Below are 13,906 nucleotides of genomic sequence, written 5' to 3'. Positions count from 1 at the left end.
AGTCAATATCTCAGACACTTTAAGCAATGCTCAATTATCTATCATGTTAACTAGGCAGAGATTCTTTAAAACATTTCTTATGGATAGACATTTAGGATTTTTTCCAATTTTTGCTAGTATTTATCCCCACAATATACATTCTTATTTCTGAACACTTATTGTACACAGTCCTAGATAAGGAATTGCTGTGTTACATAATATAATTATATATTTTTTTGTGACATATTGCCAGATTGCCTTCACATATGTTTCTACAAACCTGGAGATCCCTTCAGTCTGGAGATCCCCACAGCTCACTGATGCCCACTTCTCCACACGTCAACACTGCATACAGTGAGGTTGGTCAACTCATAATGTATGTCTCTTGCCTCTTTCTAAATTACTTTTAAAAGGGATATTCCCTGAGCTTTCCATGTGTTTTACTTATTGATAGTGTATAGATAGTAACCACATATGATATGGGGTAACCTCTCTCCTTTTCTTTTCTTTTCTTTATTTCTTTTGAGAGGGAGTCTTGCTCTGTCGCCCAGGCTGGAGTGCAGTGGCGTGATCTCGACTCACTACAACCTCTGCCTCCTGGGTTCAAGCAATCCTCCCGCCTCAGCCTCCAGAGTAGCTGGGATTACAGGCCAGCACCACCACGCCTGGCTAATTGTTTGTCTTTTCAGTAGAGATGGGGTTTCACTGTGTTGGCCAGGCTGGTCAGGAGCTCCTGGGCCTTAGTGATCCTCCCGCCTCGGCCTCCTAAAGTGCTGGGATTACAGGTGTGAGCCACTGTGCCCAGCCTCCTTTCTTAATTTTTATCTCCTAATGGTATTGCTATTTTTTGTTTAGAATGGTATTTATAAATCAAGTTAACTTCTTGTGACTGATTCTACTTTTTAACATATAGTTAGCCTTCTCTAGCTTATGCTTTCAGCTCAGTTATAAATTTAGGCCAGTAATGCACAGCTTGAACAATAGTCCATCCTTCAGAGTCATTGTCTTGGGCAGAGTCCTCGGTTAGTACCTCTGGAAACCCTGAGTGCAAGTGAGAGGTGAAGCAGTGCTACTGGCAGGATTCGCCCGAGAGCCCACTCAACAGAGCAATGCAGCTTACTGGGTTTCAGTTAATTTTTATACAGATATTTTATGTAAAATGTATACCTTTTTATGAAATTTGGAAAATATAGAAAATAAACAAAACATTTTTATAAACCCCCATGGTGCGAATCCAATAACTTTGGATTTTGGAGAATTTTCCTATAGTCATCTTCGCGACGTCTGTTTGATGTGCTGCAGTGCCTGTTTTTCTGTTTTTTTTTTTTTTTTTCATCAGCTGCTCATCACACATTCCACACTGCAATACAGCTCCTGCTTCCTGTGACCCTGTCTAAGTTGTCTTATAGCATATTCTCCTGGTCTGCTCTCCCCAGCACCAGTCTCTACCCAGGGAGAGACTGTAGAGTTAGGTTCCCGGACTTGTGGTTTCTTCTGCTGTTTGGAGAGGGGAGATAAATTTGCCTTTGAATGTTCTGTTAGACCCACGACCATCTCTCATTACTTGTCAACTCCACCCATTTATCCCCAACAAACAATTAAAAGGTGAGCCTAACCTCCTCTCTCTTCTTTAATTTGAAAGGTTATTCATGAATTGTAATCCCTGTATACCTGTTAACTACTAACCTTCCACAGGGGAACCAATACTGCAAACCATAATCTCATAGCAAAATCACTAGCATGGAGAAGACCAAAAATATTTAGAAATGAGTTTAACACCACTGCCCCCGCCCCCCGCCAAAAAGAAAGAAGGAAAAGAAGACAGAAGAGGGAAGATGGAAGGAAGGAAAGGAGGAAGGAAAGAGAAAGAAAGAAAGGAAGAAGAAGGGAAGAAGAAAGAATAAAAGAAGCAAAGAGAAGTTGATTTTCAGATTTAATTCAGGTCTGTGTATCCTATCATTCTTTCCCAGGCACTGGGAATGTAATTCAGGGTATAAGTTAGGGCCCGTTCTCTGGTAGGAGTTCTAGAATGATCTCCCACAGTCTCCCTGTGTGACAGGGGGCAGGGTATCTAACCCCTTCCACTTCAGTCATCTCCTCTTTAAAATGAGGATACTGATGAAAAAATATCTCATATGCTGCATAAAAATACGACAAGAGGTAATTGCCCGGGTCTGATTAAGTAATTTGTAAACAGTACCTAATACTATTATTTCAAATTATTCCAACAGTCCGAAGGCCCATGTAACATTTACTTTCTGTATTTTGGGATTTTTTCTTTTTGTGGTTGTTGTTTATTGATTTTGTTTTTGTTTTTTAGTTGTTTTGTTCCTGAGGAAAAGGAATCATTTTTCTTTTCTTTTCAGATATGGTCTTTCTATACAAAAATTATATATATAGTTATATATATGTAGTTTTGTACAGAAATTATATACAATAATATGTAATTTTTTGTACAGAAAGACTATACACACACACACACACACACACACACACACACACACACAAAATAACGTCAATTTTTCCTTTTTCTTTATCCTCGCATCCTCTGCCTTGGTTTAGAATTTCATCATCTCTCATTTACGCTATTTCAGAAGCCTGGTAACCCGTCTCCCTGGCAACAGTTTCCACTCTACTCATTGCCTAAGGACTGATTTCCTTCTCTCATTCCATTCCCTCCCACTCTTCTATCTTCCTGATCAAATGAATTTCAATGCCACACACATAATACATGTTATAATATTGTGTTCCTGGCCAGACCTTATTTGCATATGAATAAATGTTTTTTGAGTAGATGAAATGATAGCAACATGTAATTTATATTCTGATTTTCACCTGGCAGTAATTTCACAAGCACTTTTCAGACCACTAGATAGACCTAGTAATTATTTTTCTAGGTAATATGAGTATCTATAAGGGAGAAAAGACCATTATTCAATTAATTATTATACACTGTTATTAGAAATTCGGGTCACATCCAATTTGGGGGGTCATCTTTTTCTTTGAACGTTTGCATATGCACTGGTATATTTCTAGTTTTTTGTCATATTTCATTATAAGATACATGGGATTGTTTCAGTGGGGCAAAGGGTGAAATTTGTTTGAAAATATGTTTTATGGCATTTGATTATGATGCCGTCTGATTTCGAAATGTACTGGCTCAATCAATACTGAACCTTGTGTATTATGGCATCACTTTGCTACAAGACATAAAATTTGCACAATGTCATCTTAATTTTGCATTTAAGGAATAAAAAGTTTCTTAATCTGATGATTATGAATTGGAATCTTTGCTTTAGTTTAATGATTAGCAAAGTTAAAATTATTCACATTTTTCACTGAGTGTATAATTGTGCGTGTGTGTGTGTGTGTTTTTCAAAGAGAGTGATTTGGACTGTAACTATTTGTATCCCTTAATTATTTAGTATTAATTTATTGTTATAGTCAGCAGGAACACCTGAGGGGTGGAGAGAGTAATGTGTCTAATATTTCTTGTGTTGTTTCCCTTTGTTTTCATTGTTTTGTTTTTGCTGATGAAGGTAGGGCTTTTTTAAAACCCCTTATAGTCTTTAATGCCATTTAGTATCCCAATTCTTGTATTCTTTTCCTTGTAAAACTTCCCTAAAATCATTTGGCCCTATTATTATTATTATTTTTAAACATAGAGGAGAACAGGGGCAGTGTCATGATTTCTGGGTCTGATATTCTTCCTCTGTATTGAAGCTACTCCCTGCACACAGTGAGGCACTCTATGGAGACTCAGTCCCTCTGTCTTCCCATGGTGGGTGAAATAATGGCACTGGACTGGTCTAGTCGCTCTAAGACTCTGAATAAATGAAATGTACAGAGTCAGGCACAGCTTCCAACAGGTGATTAGCACCACATCTAGGCTTTTTTCCCCCTCTTTCCTGCACTTTCTCTCTTTCTTGTATTCTGAGTGTGGCATGAAATTTATTTGATCAGGAAGATAGACGAATAGGAGGGGATGGGAAGGGAGGGAAGGAAATCAGTCCTTAGGCAATGCGTAGAGTGGAAACTGTTGCCAGGGAGACGGGTTACTAGGCTCCCTTAAGTTCCACATAAGTTTGCTGAGACAGGTCTATTGTAATTTGAGTTCTCTTTAAACGAATTAGTTCATCCTTAATAGTGTGAAGTCCTGGAGGACAGCGAGGGTGTTTTATTTATCTTTGTTTCCCTATCAATTGTGGCTCAAAGAAGGACATTTAAAATTTATATTGAATTAAGGGACAGAGCATTATGCTCTGGGGTATGATGATTTCAGAAGGTAAATGTCAATGGGGAATAATATGTCCAAATAAAAGCGAGATGTATGCCCTGTAATGTGCTCTAAGGTCCTTTGAGATCCTAGCGAGAGAAAAAAGCAGTCTAGAGGTGAAGAGGACCCTAGAGAGATGCATGAGGTGGGAAAGAATAAGCTAGGAGGTATATGCCTAGTGAAAATAGGTTCCACAGCAGCATCACCCTGACTGCAGAGATATTAGCCCGGCTCCCTTTCTCCAATATCCAGATGTAGGCCTGAACCTGTGGATCTGGACAGGCTGCCAAAGGTGTGCTGCATATTTTTGCCAGGAACAATTTGAATGGGTCATTGTCAGTGGGTTAGCCTCATGTTTTGTTAAATTTATCCCTAAGTATGTCACATTTTGGGATGCTATTGTAAATAGTGTGGCTTATTTAATATTTTATTTTCCAAGTTTTTAATGCTAGTGTATAGAAATAGAAATGATTTTTTAACTCCAAATTTTGCAATAATTGCATATTTACAGGAAATTATAAGGAGTAATGCTGAAGGATCCTGTGTACTTTCACTCAGTTTTTCCCAGTATCATAACCTTACAAAATTTCTAGTATAGTGTCACAAGAACACTGACGCTGATACTGCCAAGATGCAGAATAGCCCCATCACCACAAGGACCTCCACAGCACCCTTTATAGCCACCCCTACTCACTGCATGCCCAATGCATTTGTAACCACAAGCAACCACTAATCTGCTCTCCATTTCTATAATTTTGTCATTTCGAGGATTTTATATAAAGAGAATCATAGAATGTCTAACATTTGAATTTGGCTTTTTTCACTCAGAATGATCGTCTAGAGATTATCCATGCTGGCTGTTGTATGTATCAATACTTGATTCCTTTTAACTGCTGAATAGTTCAGGAAGTGCAGGTACCACGGTTGGTTTAATCAGGCACCAGTTGAAGGTATTTGGCTTGTTTTAAGTCTGGGACTTATTATGAATAAATATGCTATGAACATTCATGGATAAGTTTTGGTGTAAACCCGAAGTCTTCATCTCTCTAGGGATAACTTACCAAGAGTATAATGCCTAGATTATATGGTAGCTCTATGTTTAGGGGCTGCTGTATGTATTTTTTTCCTGACAGCATGGGACAATGATTCAGTTTCTCTGCATTTTGCATTGTCACTTTTTTTCTTCGCAATTTTGAACAAATGTGTCATGGTATCCAATTGTGTTTTTTCGTTTGTATGTTTGTTTTTTTTTTGAGACAAAGACTCACTGTCACCCAGACTGGAGTGCAGTGGCGCGATCACGGCACACTGCGGACTCGACTTTCCAGGCTCAAGCGATCCTCTCAAGTGATTAGAGGCACAAGCCACCATGCCCAGGTCATCTGTTCACTTTTTGATAGTGCATTTCGTTTTATTTTTTTACTTTTTGTAGAGACACAATCTCACGATGTTGCCCAGGCTGGTCCCTCCTGAGTAGCTGGGACTACAGGTGCACACCACCGTGCCCGACTAATTTTTGTATTTTTTATAGAAATAGCATCTCAAAACCCCGTCTCTACTAAAAATACAAAAAATTAGCCGGGTGTGGTGGTGGGTGCCTGTGGTCCCAGCTACTCGGGAGGCTGAGGCAGGAGAATGGTGTGAACCCGGGAGGCGGAGCTTGCAGTGAGCAGAGATCGCGCCACTGCACTCCAGCCTGGGCAACAGAGCGAGACTCCGTCTGAAAAAAAAAAAAAAGAAAAAAAAAAGAAATAGCATCTCATCATGTTGCTCAGGCTGCTCTCCAACTCCTGGGCTCAAGCGATTGTCAGCCTTCCAAAGTGCTGGGATTATAGGTGTGAGCCACCATACCTGGCCTCATTGTGGTTTTAACTTGCATTTTCTTCACAGATAATGATGCTAACTATCTTTTTATGTGCTTATTTTCTATCTATATACCTTCTTTAGTGAAATGTCTCTTCATGTATTTTGGGCATTTTTTCTTATTTTTTGTTTTTACTTTTGAATTTTGAGAGTTCTTTATATATATATATTTTTGTCTTTTTTTATTATTATACTTTAAGTTTTAGGGTACATGTGCACAATGTGCACGTTAGTTACATATGTATACATGTGCCATGCTGGTGCGCTGCACCCACTAACTCATCATCTAGCATTAGGTATATCTCCCAATGCTATCCCTCCCGCCTCCCCCCACCCCACAACAGTCCCCAGAGTGTGATGTTCCCCTTCCTGTGTCCATGTGTTCTCATTGTTCAATTCCCACCTATGAGTGAGAATATGCGGTGTTTGGTTTTTTGTTCTTGTGATAGTTTACTGAGAATGATGATTTCCAATTTCATCCATGTCCCTACAAAGGACATGAACTCATCATTTTTTATGGCTGCATAGTATTCCATGGTGTATATGTGCCACATTTTCTTAATCCAGTCTATCACTGTTGGACATTTGGGTTGGTTCCAAGTCTTTGCTATTGTGAATAATGCCGCAATAAACATACGCGTGCATGTGTCTTTATAGCAGCATGATTTATAGTCCTTTGGGTATATACCCAGTAATGGGATGGCTGGGTCAAGTGGTATTTCCAGTTCTAGATCCCTGAGGAATCGCCACACTGACTTTCACAATGGTTGAACTAGTTTACAGTCCCACCAACAGTGTAAACGTGTTCCTATTTCTCCACATCCTCTCCAGCACCTGTTGTTTCCTGACTTTATATATATTCTTGATATGAATCTTTTGTCGGACATGTTGTTTACAAATATTTTTGCCCTGTCAGTTTTGTAGTCTGTTTATGCTCTTAACAGGGCCATTCACAGAGCAAAAATAATAATAATTATAATTTTAATAAAATTTCACGTAATTTCTCCTTTTATAGATTTTGCTTTTGGTTTAAGAACTCTTTTTCTAGTTGGATATTCTGAAAATTTTCTCCTATGCTTTTTCTAAAATTTTACACTTACTTTTAATTCTGCAGTCCATTATGATGTCATTTTTGGATAAGTTATGAGTTAGATCAAGGTTCATTGTTCCATCTATGGATGTTCAATTGCTCTCATACTATTTGTTGAAAAGACTTCTATTTTTCCATTGAATTACTTTTGCTCTTTTGTCAAATATGGCCACAGTGATGAGGGGGTATGTTTTTAAGTTCTCTATTGTGTTTGATCACCAATCATCTATCCTTCTGCCACTATCACATACTCTTTTTCATTGAGATATGACTCAAATACTATAACAATTATCCATTTAGAGTGTACAATTCAGTGGTTTTTAATATATTTGAAAATTCGTACAACCATCACTACTATCTAGTTCCAGAACATTTTCATTACCCCAGAATGAAAGCACACACATGGCTGGGTGTGGTGGCTCAAGCCTGTAATGTCAACACTTTGGGAGGCCAAGATGGGTGGATCACCTGAGGTCGGGAGTTCGAGACCAGCCTGGGCAACATGGCAAAAGCCCGTCTCCACTAAAAATACAAAAATCAGCCGAGGGTGGTGGCACCTGCCTGTAGTCCCAGCTACTCCAGAGGCTGAGGCAGGAGAATCATTTGAAACTGGGAGACGGAGGTTGCTGTGAGCTGAGACAGCCCCACTGCACTCCAGCCTGGGCTACAGAGTGAGATTCTGTCTCAAAAAAAAAAAAAAAAAAAGCACATACCCATTATCAGTCACTACTAATTCCCTCCTCCACCAAGAACCCTCTCACTTTGGCCTCCCAAAGTGCTGAGATTACAAGGGTGAGCCACCACTCTCAGCCTGATAGTGCATTTAAAATCACAAGTTCATGGTGTTTAATTTATCCTTTTTTGTCACTTGTGCTTTTGATGTCATATCTATGACCTATGACCACATGTGACCTTGCCTAATCCAAGAAAATGAAGATTTACAGCTACTTTTTCTTCTATTATTTATTTATTTATTTATTATTTATTTTAGGTTTAGGATTGTTTTGTTTTGAGATTTATCTCTTAGTGCTTATATTTACTGTTTGGTCAAGATTCAGTTGATTGAGAGCTCCAATTTTATTCTTTTTCATCTGAATATACAGTTTTCTGGAACAACTTTTTGAAAACACTATTATTTAACCCATTGAATTGTTTTGGAACTTGTGTTACAAATAAATTGTCCTCAGATCATAAGTTTATTTCTGTTCCCTCAGGTCTTTGTCTACACTTATGTGAATACTACGGTCTATTGATTACCATGTAGAAAATTTTAGTATTAGAAAATGTGAGTCCTTCAATTTTGTTGCTTTTCAGGATTTTTTGGCTATTATCAGCTCTTTCTATAAGAACTTTGAATTAGCCTGTCAATTTGTGAGAAAAGAATTAGCCTGTCAGTTTGTGAGAAAAAAAGGCCAGCATGGATTTTGGTAGGAATTGTGTTGAATCTAAAGATTTATCTGGGGGAGTGTTTTAATCTATTTTAGTCAATTTCTGTTGCTGTAACAGAGCACCACAGACTGGGTAATTTACAAAGAAAGAAATTCATTCAGCTCTTAGTTCTGGAGGCTGAGACGTCAAAGAGCATGGCATTGGCACCTGTTGAGGGCCTTTATGCTGCATCATAGCATGATGGACGGGAAAGTGAGAACGTAAGACTGAAAAAACAGCATCAGGGACTGACTTGCTGTGTAACAATCCATTGTCATGATAACTAACCCACTCCTGCAATAAATACATTAATCCATTAATGATGATGAACACTCATGATTCATTCATTTCTTACTATATTGCCCATCCCAACACTATTTCATTGGGGGTTAAGTTTTCAAAACATGAACTTTGGGAGGAGACCTTCAAACCATAGCAGCATCTTAAAAATATGAATTTTTTCAATCAATGAACATGGATTATCTTTCCATTTAGTTAAATATTTGTCAATTTCTTTTTTCAGATTTTATTTTAGAATTGGGGGTAAATGTGCAGGTTTGCCACAAAGGAAAATATTTTGTGATGCTGAAGTTTGGTATGAATGAATCAATCATCCAGGTCGTAAGCACAGTACTCAATAGGTAGGTTTTTTCAATACTTAACCCCTCCCTCCTCCATCTTGTATTCCCCAGTATCTATCATTCCCATGTTTATGACTATGTGTACCCATTATTTAGCTCCTACTTATAATTGAAAACACGTGCTGGTTGGTTTTCTGTTTCTGGAAATGGTTACAATAATGGTTTCCAGTTGCATCCATGTTTCTGCAAATTTCATTCTTCTTTTATGGCTGTATAGTATTCCATGATGTATATACGCTACATTTTCTTTATCCAATCCACCATTGATAGGCACCTGGGTTGATTCCATTTCTGCTATTTTGAATAGCACTGTGATGGACGTACAGGTGCAAGTGTATTTTTGGTAGGCTGACTCATTTTCCTTTGGATATGTACCCAGGAGTGGGATTGCTGAATCCAGTGGTAGTTAACAAGAATGCAATCCCATTTATAATAGCCACACACAAAAAAACCTAGGAATACAGGTAACCAAGAAAGTGAAAGATTTCTACAAGGAGAATTACACAACAATGTTGAAAGAAATCAGAGATGACAAAAACAAATAGAAAAAATATTCTATGTTCATGTTATGTGATTAGAAGAATCAATATCATTAAAATGGCTATACTGTCAAAAACAATTTACAAAATCAATGCTATTCCTCTGAATTTCTTTTAATGATGTTTTGTAGTTTTCAGCATGCAAGTGGTGTACTTCTTCTATTAAATTTATTCGTATTTATTTTTGACATTGTAAATATAATTGTTTTCTTAATTTCCTCTCTGGATTGTTTATTATATATAACTGTTTTTTTTTTAATATTGATCTTTTGCAGTTTGCAAACTTGCTCTAGTAAATCATCTCTAATATTTTTGTAGGATCATTAGGAATTTCTGTATATGATACCGTGCAATCTACACTTAGAAATAGTTTTATGTCCTCCTTTTCAATATATATGAATTTCATTGAATTCCCTGCCAACTTTCCCTGGCTAGAACCTCCAGTGCAATATGAATATAAAGGGTGAGAGCATATCCCTTGTATATTTTCTGATTTTTAGGGAAAAATATTTAGTCTTGGTGGTGGTAGCTGTGACTTTTCATAGATGCCATTTATCAGCTTCAAGAAGCTCCATTTTTACCAAATTTCTTTACTGTTTTTATCATGAATTTGTGTTGCATTTTGTCAAATGATGGTTCTGTATCTGTTGAGATGATCATGTGATCTTGTCCTTTATTCTATGAATATGGTGAATTACATTGATTTGTCTGTGTTGAGCCACTCTTGCATTCTAGTGATAAATGTTGTTTGGTCATGTTGTATAATCATTTTATGTGTTGCTGGATTTGGCTTCCTAGTATTTTGTTGAGGATTTCTACTTCTCCATTCGTAAAATATATTGGTCTACAATTTTAATTTCTTGTGATGTCTTTATCTAGTTTTAGTATTAGCATAACACTGGTCTCATAGGATGAGTTGCAAAGAGTTTCTACTTCTATATTTTTGTAAGACTTTATTGGTATTAATTTTTTAAACATTAGTAGAATTCTTGACTATATATTTGGTCCTGGTTTTCTGTTTGGGGGAAGTTTTATTATTATTATCACTAATTAACATCTTTGCTGTTTAGAAGTCTATTCAAATTTTCCAGGTTTCTAGTTAGTTCCAGCAGTTTGTGTGTCTCTAACAATTTATCTTACCCAGGTTATCTAGGTTGATGTAGGCTTCGTCATAGTATTCCCATATAGTCCTTATTTTTTAAGGTATTTCTTATAATTTCTTATTTTAATAATTTGAGTCATCTCTTTTGTTAGTCTAGCTAAATATTGTCAAGTTTGATTTTTTCAGAAACCAATTTTGATTTGTTTGATAAGCTCTATTGTTTTTCTGTTCTATAGTTTATTTCCATGTTAATCTTTATTATTTACTTCCTTCTGCACATTTTTCCTTTAGTTTGTTTTTCTTTAGTTCTAGTATCCTTTTTTTTTTTTTTTTTTTGAGACAGAGTTTCACTCTTGTTGTCTAGGCTGGAGTGCAATGGTGCAATCTCGGCTCACGGCAACCTCTGCCTCTCAGGTTCAAGCGACTTTCCTGCCTCAGCCTCCTGAGTAGCCGAGATTACAGGTTCACGCCACCACACCCGGCTAATTTTTGTATTTTTTTGTAGAGACGGAGTTTCACCATGTTGGCCAGGCCAGTCTGGAACTCCTGACCTCAGGTGATCCACCTGCCTCAGCCTCCCAAACTGCTGGGATTACAGGTGTGAGCCACCCCACCAGGCCGATTCTAGTATCTTAAGGTGGAAGATGAAATTATTCATTTGAGAATTTCTTTTTTCACATAGGTATTTATAGGTACATATTTTCCACTAAACACTATTTTGTGGCATGTCCTACATTTTGGTATTGTGTGTTTTCATTTTCATTCATTTCAAAGCATTTTCTAATTTTCTTTTTTTCTTTTACAACACTTATTTAGGAGTTTGTTGTTTAGTGTTCATGTATTTGTAACTTTCACACATTTTCTTGTTTCTTTGATTTCTAATTTCATTCCACTTTGGTTGGCGAACATACTTTGTATGATTTTAATAAGGCTTTATATTTATTGAGCATCATTTTGTGGCCTCACATATGGTCTGTGCCTGAATAATGTTCCACGTGCACTTGAGAAGAATAGATATTCTGTTATTGTTCAGTGGAGTGTTCAATATGTGTGCTACATCTATTTGGTTCATTGTGTTGTTCAAGTGCTCTATTCGCTTATTGATTTTCTGTCTAATTGTTCTGTCCATTACTGAAAGTGGGGTATTGAGGTCTCTGACCATTATCTCTGAGTTACATATTTCTCTTTTCAATTGAGTCAGTTTGCGCTTCATGTATTTTGGAACTCCATTGTTAGATAAATGTATCTTTATAATTGTTATATCTTTGTGACAGATTGAACGTTTATTATTATAAAGTACCCTTATTTTTCTCTCATTATAATTTGTATTTGAAAGGTTAATTTTATAATATTTATTTAGCATTCTGTTGTTGGGTACTATTTGCTCGATGTATCTTTTTTGATCCTTTTCTTTTCAACCCAAATCCTTTGTGTTTTTGAATCTAAAGCATGTCTCTTGTAGAAAGCATGTAATTATTTTTATTCATTTATCCAATATCTGCCCTTTATTTGAGTTTTTAATTGATTCACATTTCATGGAATTACTGATAATGTAGAATTTGTCACTGCCAATTTGCTATTTATTTATGTATGTCTCATGTCTTTTTCCTGTATTCCTCTTGTAAACTTGTAAAACCTCTTTTGCATTAAATATGTACTTCTAATATACCATTTTAATTCCCTTGCCTTTTCTATTTTAAATTTTGTATGTATACATAATAGTTGTACATATTTATGGTCTACAAATGAAATTTTGATACAAGTATATAATGTGTCTTGTTCAAATTAGGGTAATTAGGATATCTATCACCTCGAGTAGTCATTTTTTTATTTTTAAAATTTTTGAGGGTACATACTAAGTGTATATATTTGTGGGGTACATGAGATGTTTTGATACAGGCATGCAGTGTGAAATGCAAATCAAAACTACAATGAGATATAATCTCACTCCAGTTAGAATGACTTATATCCAAAAGACAGGCAATCACAAATGATGGCAAAAATGTGGAGAAGAGAGAACGCTTGTACACTGGTTGTGGGAATGTAAATTAGTGCAACCACTATGGAAAACAGTTTGGAGGTTCCTCAAAAAGCTAAAAATGGAACTGCCATATGAACCAGCAATCCCACTGCTGGGTTTATACCAAAAAGAAAGGAAAGCAGTATATGGAAGAGATATCTGCACTCCCATGTTTGTTGCGGCACTGTTTACAATGGGTAAGATTTGGAAGCAACCTAAGTGTCTATCAACAGATGAATGGGTAAAGAAAATGTACCATTTATTTGCATTAGGAACATTCCAATCTTTTAGTGATTTTGAAATATGTAATAAATTGTTGTTAACTATAATCATCCTATAGTAATGCCGAACACTAGATGTTATTCCTCTGATCTAATTATATTTTTGTATCCATTCAGTAACCCTTTTTATCCCCTGTCCCCATTCCTTCCCAGCTTCTGGTAACCATCATTCTACTCTTCAGCTCCATGTGATAAAAAAAAATTTTTTTTCTTTAAAAATGTTACATTAATTTATTTGTAGTACTGACAGTGTCTATTTTAAGTACTCTAAAGTATTATGTGTAGCTCCTCAGGTGACCTTCCAATACTTCTTCTTTTTTTTTTTTTTTTTGAGATGTAGTCTTGCTCTGTCACCCAGGCTGGAGTGCAGTGACACGATCTGGGCTCACTGCAAGCTCTGCCTCCTGGGTTCACACCATTCTCCTGCCTCAGCCTCCCGAGTAGCTGGGATTACAGGCACCCACCACCACGCCTGGCTAATTTTTTTGTGTGTTTTTGGTAGAGATGGGGTTTCACCGTGTTAGCCAGGATGGTCTCCATCTCTGGACCTCGTGATCCACCCGCCTCAGCCTCCCAAAATGCTGGGACTACAGGCATGAGCTACCATACCTGGCCCCAATACTTCTTAATCCTATATTATTATTGTTATACTTTAAGTTCTGGGGTACATGTGCAGAACGTGCAGTT

Source organism: Pan troglodytes, chromosome 16, assembly GCF_028858775.2.
Source record: "Pan troglodytes isolate AG18354 chromosome 16, NHGRI_mPanTro3-v2.0_pri, whole genome shotgun sequence".
Classification (NCBI taxonomy): Eukaryota; Metazoa; Chordata; class Mammalia; order Primates; family Hominidae; genus Pan; species Pan troglodytes.
This window is presented reverse-complemented; position numbering follows the sequence as displayed.